The sequence below is a fragment of the Anabrus simplex genome, chromosome X, assembly GCF_040414725.1.
Source record: "Anabrus simplex isolate iqAnaSimp1 chromosome X, ASM4041472v1, whole genome shotgun sequence".
NCBI lineage: Eukaryota > Metazoa > Arthropoda > Insecta > Orthoptera > Tettigoniidae > Anabrus > Anabrus simplex.
The window spans coordinates 200,277,224-200,284,930 of NC_090279.1; positions in this window are offsets into that span (position 1 = coordinate 200,277,224).

Genomic DNA, 7,707 nt, shown 5'->3' on the forward strand with positions numbered 1-7,707 from the left:
ATATCAATATTAATGAGAGTACCGTCAACCCATCCACACACAGAAAGAAATTCACCCTTCATTAGAAATTCCGTTGCTATAATATGTGGATTATCAGGCCAACGTTCTATGTTAGAAAATATTACATTTACTATAACTTGTTACTGCTAGACGACATACGGCTAAAATCATCCGAAGGGTTAAGAGAAATTATCACACGGAGATGTTACACTCTATTGACGAAGCATTTACTCAACATAAGACAAGAGATTACTATAAAACATTTCGGCAATACCAAACAAATTATACTCCCCCAACACTCCTAATGAGAGACACTAATGGAAAACAGGCACATACTAATCAAGATAATGCGGAAATTTTAGCTAGATACTTTGAGAACTTACTTAACAGTGAGGAACCTTCAGAATATCTGCAATATGACACACATCCAAAAAATAGGATACCTTTAGAAAAGGTTACACCGCGCGTTTATAATGAAATATGAGCAGCAATTGATTCCCTTAAAAATTATAAAGCACCGGGAGAGAACCAAATCGTCGCAGAGGTATGGAAGAACGCTAATGACCAAACTACATAAACATCTTGTAGATATTTGGAATACTGCTACAATGCCTGAAGAGTGGAATATGGCAATAATTCAACCATTGCATAAAAAGGGCGATAGATCTGATCCAAATAATTATCGGGGAGTATCATTATTGGATATTACATATAAGATTTTATCTAAGATTATCTATAACAGAATACAGGGTCATCTTGACTGTGAACTAGGGGAATATCAAGGTGGATTTCGTCCAGGAAGAAGCTGCCCTGACCAAATCATCAGTTTAAAATGGATTATGAAACATCATAGATATAGAAACAAAAATTTAGTTATTACGTTTGTTGATTTTCAAAAGGCGTATGATAGTATACATCGTGAATCACTGTTGAATGTCCTTCAGGAATTTGGTCTACATTCCCAACTTATTAGCCTGATTGGTATGACTCTTAAGAATACTCAATCTAAAGTTAGATTCAGAAATGAGTTATCTAAATCATTTGCAATTACAACAGGCCTCCGCCAGGGAGATGGACTTTTGCCATTATTGTTCAATTGTGTATTGGAAAAGGTCATGCGAGAGTGGACTAAGTCAAAATTGGTAAAAATATCAAACTAAATTGCTTGGCATTCGCGGATGATCTTGCGATACTGGCAAATGGTTTCGAAGAGGCTAAAGTTCAATTGGAAGAACTTGCAAATGTAGCGAAAAAAGTTGGATTGCAAATTTCGTATGATAAAACAAAAATAATCCCTACTTTCAGAACTTTGAATTCAGAACTATTATTGAATAATAATAAACGAATTGAAATTGTAAGTACATTTAAATATTTGGGTGAAAATCTCACTTGGAATTGCAATGAAAAACCATCAATAGAGAGCAAAATATATAAACTGAAGCAGGCACAACGGATAACTTGGCCTACATACATAAAGAAATGTCTTTCGATTAATGCTAATTTTAGGCATTATAACTCTGTTATTAAAGCAGAAGCAACTTATGCTTGTGAAACATTATTTAAACTCAATACTAGATCAACAACAGAACGCTTACGAGTTGATCGAAGGATACTCAGGACGATCATAAACAAGAAACATCAGGTGGATGGACAGTGGAGATTGTTGCCGAATGAGGTTATCTATCGGGAAAGTGAGTCCATCACAGACACGATGAGAAAAAGAAGAATTGCCTTTTTTTGTCATATATTTCGACTAAGTGATAACAGAGTTTTAAAACAATTATTTCATTACTTTTGGAATAGTAAATCAAAAAACAATTGGTTTAAAGAAGTTCAAAGTGATTTGGAGGAGTTGAATATTACCATGCAAACCATAGAAAACAGAGGCGAGAAAAGTATTTTGAAGAATAAATGCATCAGGCTTCCTCTGACCACTATACAGAGGAAACAATATGTTATAACGGATGCGGAGAGGGCAGCCAGGTCAACCAGACTCAAGACTTTTTGCGAGAAGAAAAGGAAGACAAATTTGTTGTAGTCTGATTTAAGTGCTCCAATGTGGGCGTAAACTCTGTAAATAAATAAATAAATAACTATAACATCTACGTCTTTGGGAACAGTACCGCAAATAATTGATTTTGATGTCCCATGTATTGCTGCTACACCGTGCAGCTGGGCACCATTTCCTAACCAATGTAAGCATATAAGAATTTGTTCTTTTTCGGAAAGGGATTGACTTCTTTTTTGTTGCATGTTTCAATAAACGACCGATCATTTCAAGAATATAGTCAGTCAGCTTGTGTTGGGGTAATATGAAAACACTCACAAAATTCCGTTGAAGTGAGCTTATGAAAATTAATCCTGCCTCGATACATTCTCTTGTTGGATTCTTCATCACTGTCCTCACTCGATGATAACAGAAGCTCTCGTTGTAAGTGTTTATAACACCAAACCAATTTCTACGCCGAGAAACTAGTGTACATACTTGTTAATTGACAGATGAAGAAGGAATCATCTCTTTGCAGGATTTCTGAAAACTTTTCAGTTCATTTCTTTGCACTTTGCTTTTCTGTACCAATGGAGGAACATAACAGCCTTGAAAAGATTCCTAACTTTTCACCTTGCAACCCAAAACTGAAAAGTGATGGTGGAACTAAATCTGAACTGAAAAGTGAAAAGTTGCAAAGTTAGTTTGTGGAACAGGCCCCTGGTCATCAAAACTCAGCAGTGAAAAGAATTACTTCTACAGATAAGTATTTAATGATACCTCAGATATCCGCAGAACAAGCTCGCAGCTAAAGTAACACGAAAGTCGATCCTGAACATGAGGCAGATAATCGAGAAAAGTTGTGAGTTTTGTGTCTCTGCCCCCCTTTTTTTTTTTTTGCTTCCTTGACTACAAAATGGCCTTTGATTGTGCTATGTGAGACAAGTTGTGGCAGGTGCTAAAGGAATTTGGCGTTTCACTGCATTTAATATCATGGCTCTATAAAAACCATGCAGCAACCATTAAGATTGACGGTGATCTCTCAGACATCTTCAGTGTGACAAATGGAGTAAGGCAAGGTTGTATATTGTCACCTCAACTCTACAACATCTATTCAAAGTGTGTCTTCAAGAGAGCTCTCGATGGCCAGAATGGTGGAATCTCTATTAGTGGCAGACAAATTAGCAACCTGCAATTTGCATATGTCACTTCCCTTATCGCTGGAAGTGAAGAGGAACTCGCTGATCTGTTCACAAGAATGAAGAATATTAGCCTCCACTATTGTCTAGAGATAAACATGAAAAAGACCAAACTTATGGTTGGTCGGTAAGGTCAAATCCAACTTACAGGATGGCTAAAGGACTTGGAGATTGTAAAGGAATTTGTATACCTTGGGTCAGTCATAATCACACAGGAAGCTTTGAAAAAAGAGATCAAAAGACGTATTGTTCTAGGTTGTGCTGCAATAGTTATACTTGCTAAGATCTGGAAGAACCGGGCAATATCAAAAGCTACAAAGATGCGCTTGGTGGAATCACTAGTGTTCTCAGTCTTTTTGTACGCTGTGGGACCGTGAATGCTAGAGGCAAAAGTTGAATTGATGCCTTTGAGATGTGGTGTTGGCAAAGAATGCTGCATGTGTTCTGTACGGAAAGAAGAGCCAGTGTTTCCATTCTGAACGAACTGAGCATCAAGAAACGTCGTATCTTCCCGTGTGAGCGAGTGTTACTTCCAGTTCCTTGGCCACATTTTTAGAAGAGAACTTGGAAAAGACCATTTTGCAAGGCAAAGTTGAAGGCAGTAGTCTAGACGACAAGGAAGAACAGCAAGTAGATGCTTAGATCAGGCGAAGAAGATCACTGACCTACCTCTTCAGATCATGTTAAGGAAAGCTGAAAACTGCTCTGGATGGAGGCATCTTGTCAAGGTTGCAACACAGAAATGGAGTTATGAAGTTTCGATGCTCGGCAAAGAGAAAAACGACTAATGAATGAATGAATTACAGTAGAACCTCGACGTATCGTTCCCGGAACTGTCTTTTTCCCGTATTCATCGTTCAATTTATTCGGTCCCAAAAATGTTCCATGTAAACCAATGTTAAATTTCCCCACATCTATCGTTCCTTGAACTATCGTTTTATCGCATCGATCTTGTCTTCAGCCACAATTTTCCTGCATGGATCGATCGAACGTAGGAAAAATATACGCAAAAGTTTTTTGAATTTAAAGAGACAGCTGAATACTCTAGCATTTAATAGTGGCAACCTGTTACGCGAGAATGTACGAGCGATTCCGAGTTGCTAGTCTTGAGCAAGGATCTTTGTAGGCTGGAGTCTGTGCACAGGTTATTCACGGGCAACCTCGCTAAGAATACCCTGCTCCAATTTACAAGAATTAAAATGGAGGCACTGTAAAACTCAAATTTGCCACCATTTTCTGTGTTGTTATTGGCTGGCTAGAGCTGCTACCTTAGTTGAAAATGCGCACTTTAAAATAGTCGCAGCATGCACCAGGTACATTTTAATTAGTCACAGGGCTATTAATCGTGTCATACTTTGTGGAGTGTGTGGGATGCTAGAGGCCTGTTGAGTGCTTTGTTGCCCCCTGCCCAATTGTCTTGTTACAAACCGGACCTAACCAAGCCAGACCAATAATCTTTTCACTAGCCTGATCTTGAAACCAGTTCCTAAATTGGCAGCCTCGCATAGCCTGCTGTGACATCGTCCGAGCTGTGCCGTGTGGGATCTCTAACTTATCGTTTGTGAAAGGACTACAAAATCTTTATGAAAAATACAGGTTATTGCTGTAATATCCATATATATAATTAATTTTGCAATAAGAGAACTGACCTTGAAGGTTTTCAATTATTATCAGATGTAAAGAAAAGTGAAACGAAACGGCGTAAAAGTCACATTATTTATTTTCATTGCATATATCATAGTTACAATATTTTGACACCATTATACAGTATATAGTATGAGGATGTCCGGCTCCATGGCATTGGCCTTTGGTTCAATGGGTCTCAATTGCTTTGGGGATTTTAATTTTCCTTGGTTAATTCCGACGGTTTGGGGATGTGAGTGTGTGCCGACTTGCACATTAGGATTCATCTGAGGTAGGGCCGCATTTTCATAAGCGCGTAGATCGCTTTTCATGCGACAACACGAAAGACCTCCACCTGGCTCCGGAGGCCACATGCCATTATGACTTGTTGTTATAATAATATTATTAAATTTACACGACGAAAAATGTTAAAATACAGTACCTGTATTTTATTATTTCCCTTTCCCCCTATTTTATGTCACTAGCATTTATTGTTTTCCCGCATCCATTGTCAATTTCCCCCATCCCATCAAGAAACTATGCATCGAGGTTTTACTGTAATGGAATGTTTTCCAACAAAGACTGTGAAAAGTCTAAATCTGTGTAGATATCTGGCCCTTCACCAGTTGTAACTGAGAGCAGTGCAAGCAGCTGCTAGGCTGTACTGGGCTCCTTTACCTGGCTGAGCTTGAACGCTGTTGTGCCTGCCTTTGTCATAAATGAGCATGTGGCAGGTGAGAGTTGGATATGTTCAGGGATTCAGGAAGCCTGGGAATATGGAGGAATCCTGGAGGGCATAAGGAGACGATCATCATCTCTGTGGACAGGGAGGCTAATCAGATGGCTCTAAAAGTGTCAGGGAGAAGAATAATGAGGTATGTTAATGCATACTTTTCTTTTCTCTCTTTACACATCTTGATCTCTCTCTGCATGTCTATTTTTGCAATTGTGTTTTGGCTTAACAGCCTCGATATCACCATAGCAAGTGCATTATTGTGTATCATTATTTTGTTAATTGTCATTTGTTGTCATTAAATTAATCTTGCATATTGTTCTGTATTTGTATGAGCATGTTACTTTTCTTACATTCATTTTGTTATGTTGGATGATTCTATTATTTTCTTCACTGAACCTAGCTCTTAGTTTTCGTGTTTCATAAATATAGACATTTTGCTAAAGTAATGCAAGTGGTTGCTTGTAATCATTTAACACTTCCGACACTAACCGTACAATATGGGCGCACTGCTTTTCTCGTTGCGGACGGCGTGTGATTTTCGCGTGTGTTTATAAGCAGCTGCATGTATCCTATATGGTTCCCGTCCCTTGCTTGGAGGTAGTAGTTTATCTAGTGTCCACTTGAATTCAACAGATATCTGGTAGTTCAAACCTAAACGATAAAGAGGGTAGTTCCTCCTTACTGTGACCTCTACCAAAGCACTGGATGTGCCGGGTGTTGAGCGCGCCAAATATGTTGCATTGTCAGCTGTGTTATTGTACAAACAGGTCTTCACGCCGGCTCAATGATTGGGAGAAGCGGGTTCAGGAACAGACGACAATGATGAAGACTCTGCTTACAAACCACATAACATATCAAGTGTTAGTTCGGTCAAGATTTGTATTTGTTATGTCACTTTCGACTGCAAGTTTGTTTAGCTGCATCATTTTACTCCGAATACAAACGATAGAAATACTTCACCTCTCCAGAAATTTGGGCTTATTTTTTTCATTAAGACAAAGAGATGCAGGCTGATGATTCACCTGTACCGCAAAAAGAAAGTACAGTAAATGGTGGTGCAAGGATTGGAAGGTTGGACTGTGCACAGCACAATGTTTTCAGGCTACTCTACCAAAACAAAGTATTCCTGAATAGGTAAATTTTGTATTTCAAATGTACGTGTGTTTATTTGTGGCTTATGTAGCCCCATTAAATGATTCATTTTTATTGTTTGGGGAGGCTTATCGGTAAAACTTGAATGTAAAAGATTTTTCTCATCTATTTTTTTTTTATGTTTTTCATAAAACTAGTATAATTAAAATACTTTAGATATGTAATTCCTGATTAATTTTCACTTTGGATGGCTGACACTTTCATCTGATACAAGAGTCAGGTGTGTCCTATGTTTCGCTGTTGTGATATAATGTATTAAAATTCATGAAAAAGACTCGGTGCACTGCCAGGGTCAATGTTAAAATATGGTGGGCATCTGGGAGATAGTGGGTTTGAATTCCACTGTCGGCAGCCCTGAAGGTGGTTTTCCATGGTTTCCCATTTTCACAACAGGCAAATGCTGGTGGTGTTGAAAGTGTTAATGCTCTCTTTTAGAACTTGCATTTTCCAAGTGATTCATTCAGCTGATGAGGCTGCCATTTGTTGATATTGCGTGGAAACAAAAGTTGATCATGATTTATTTTAAACTTGGTAACATCTATAAATCCAAATAAAAAGATGATCCACGTATCCAAAACAACATGACCACGCCCCCTCCCCTTCCCTCCTAGTTTTCCGTTACTTCCACCTGCCCCTGCTTTTACTCCGGCTGTTATGATTTCTGTTACAACATCGAGAACATCTATTAGAATGTACTTCAAGGGGTGAGTTTCATAAACATTATTGCGTCTTCTTTTCTCTTTTCCTTTGTTCTCTCAGCCATAGGTTTATTATCCTTTTTTCTTTCTTTCAAACATCTTATTTGTCTATTCAGATCTGTTTTGAAAACAAAACCAACCTTTTTGGACCATATTACTTACTGTCCAAATGCTGAAGATAAATCACATTGTTTACATCTCTAACCGTCCAACTCGTTGGCTGAATGGTCAGCGTACTGGCCTTTGGTTCAGAGGGTCGCGGGTTCAATTCCTGGCCGGTTCGGGGATTTTAACCTTAATTGGTTAATTCCA